The following is a 1,818-nucleotide window of genomic DNA, read 5'->3' as shown; positions in this document are numbered from 1 at the left end:
TAGGGCGAAGGGCGAGGAGCGAGGAACGATTAGCAAGACTTAGAGAAGCGGTGTAAAGCGAGTGAGATGCAGAGTAGAATGTGTGTGAAAGCAATCATTAATAACGCGCGTGTGTGTGTCTATCTATCTATCTATCTATCTATCTATCTATCTATTTATCTATCTATTTATCTATCTATCTATCTACCTATCTATCTATCTATCTATCTATCTATCTATCTGAGAAAGAAAGAGAGAGAGAGAGAGAGAGAGAGAGAAAGAGAGAGAGAGAGAGAGAGAGAGAGAGAGAGTAAGGGTAAGGTATTGTAAATGTAAGCGGAAATGACTGTTAACCCTTTAGCATTCAGATTACTCCATCAAACCATCAAATGTATTGGTTATTTGTTTACATCATTTTGAATTAATCATGCATTATATCATGGCTTTGAGTTCAATAATGTGATTGTTTATTTCTAGAATAATATTCTAGGGTAGCTGTGAAAACTTGGATCCGGTCAGTTTGAACATACAACAGATAGAATATTTGGGCCGGGGGGAGGGTAGTCGATTAGATCGACCCCAGGACGTGACTGGTACTTCATTTATCTACCCCGAAAGGATGAAAGGCAAAGTCGACCTCGGCGGAATTTAAAGATCTGCCATCTCAATTCTGTCTGACAAATCAATACCCCACCTCAACTCTTTTGGTCGATTCGGAGAATCGTTAGAGCATCAGACTTGCGTTTGCGGGTATTTAATCGCAACTTTAGGTTCAGAGTTCAAATCCCATAAAGATCAATTTAGTGCTTCATCCTTTCTGGGCAAATAAATTAAAATACCAATCATATTGCATAACATGTTCATGAACGTTTTACATTTTATCAAATATTTCAAAAGCAAAAGATCTTCACAGAACATTCAGAATTATAATGAGGCCTAGAAGATGGTAAACATAGGCGTGAAGGTTTCTTTGGTTGGTTTCTTACATATGTACTTGATTCGAAAATAATCATTGATATCTGCAAGTGGGAAACAGGCGGTGGATCTGTAGAATCCGTGGAATAGCAGACTATGTATGCCTTGCAGTATTTATTCATGGAGATGTATTTGTATAGCAAGTGTTTTGATCTGAGATTTTGTTCTAAAACTAAAGCGAATGCAGCATAGAAAACATAAGTTAGCCATTCAGAAACACACAAAGGCTGGCAACTTCATTTAAACATTTATTTGTTATACAGTGTCAAAATTTTCGTTGCTCGAAACTGCAACCTGTTCAATGACAAAAAATTTTGCTGTTTAGTGAAATTTCTGATTTCATAGCTCACAGAATGGACCGGAACAAGATACAAAAAGTTGCTTCAAGATAAACACCTGGAAGCACTTGGATGACTAGAGATATCTGGCATAGAACAGCTGAAAGTGGGCTGAGAAAAATGGATTCGATATAGGGTAAGGCACAGGAGGTTACTAAAAAGCAATCTGAATATATCAAATAGTTGAAGATCATATTTTCCATTTAGGAAAAAGTGATTAAATAACAAACAAACAAATAAATAAATAATGTTCTGATTTCGAATTCCTTTACAGTCAACTGTGGTTTTCAACGTTCTGGGCTTGATAGAATGAGTGTCTGTTAAAAACTCCGGTCGATTTGATCGAATGTACTGATCCTCCTCCTAAATGTGAAGTTTTGTATATTTTACTTCCTTTTTTTTTTTTTACTTACTTGTTTCAGTCATTTGACAGCGGCCATGCTGGAGCACCGCCTTTAGTCGAGCAAATCGACCCCAGGACTTATTCTTTGGAAACCTAGTACTTATTCTATCGTCCTCTTTAGCC

At 36.9% G+C, this 1,818-nt stretch overlaps 1 long non-coding RNA gene across 1 annotated transcript in view; it reads right to left on the bottom strand.

Moving 5' to 3' along the window:
* Positions 1-1,818, bottom strand: part of LOC106879917 (uncharacterized) — a 23,523-nt gene that overhangs the window by 10,718 nt on the left and 10,987 nt on the right. The window lies entirely within an intron of this gene.

This window comes from Octopus bimaculoides, chromosome 4, assembly GCF_001194135.2.
Source record: "Octopus bimaculoides isolate UCB-OBI-ISO-001 chromosome 4, ASM119413v2, whole genome shotgun sequence".
NCBI lineage: Eukaryota > Metazoa > Mollusca > Cephalopoda > Octopoda > Octopodidae > Octopus > Octopus bimaculoides.
Note: the sequence above shows the minus strand (reverse complement) of the source record. Positions and strands in the feature narration are given on the sequence as shown.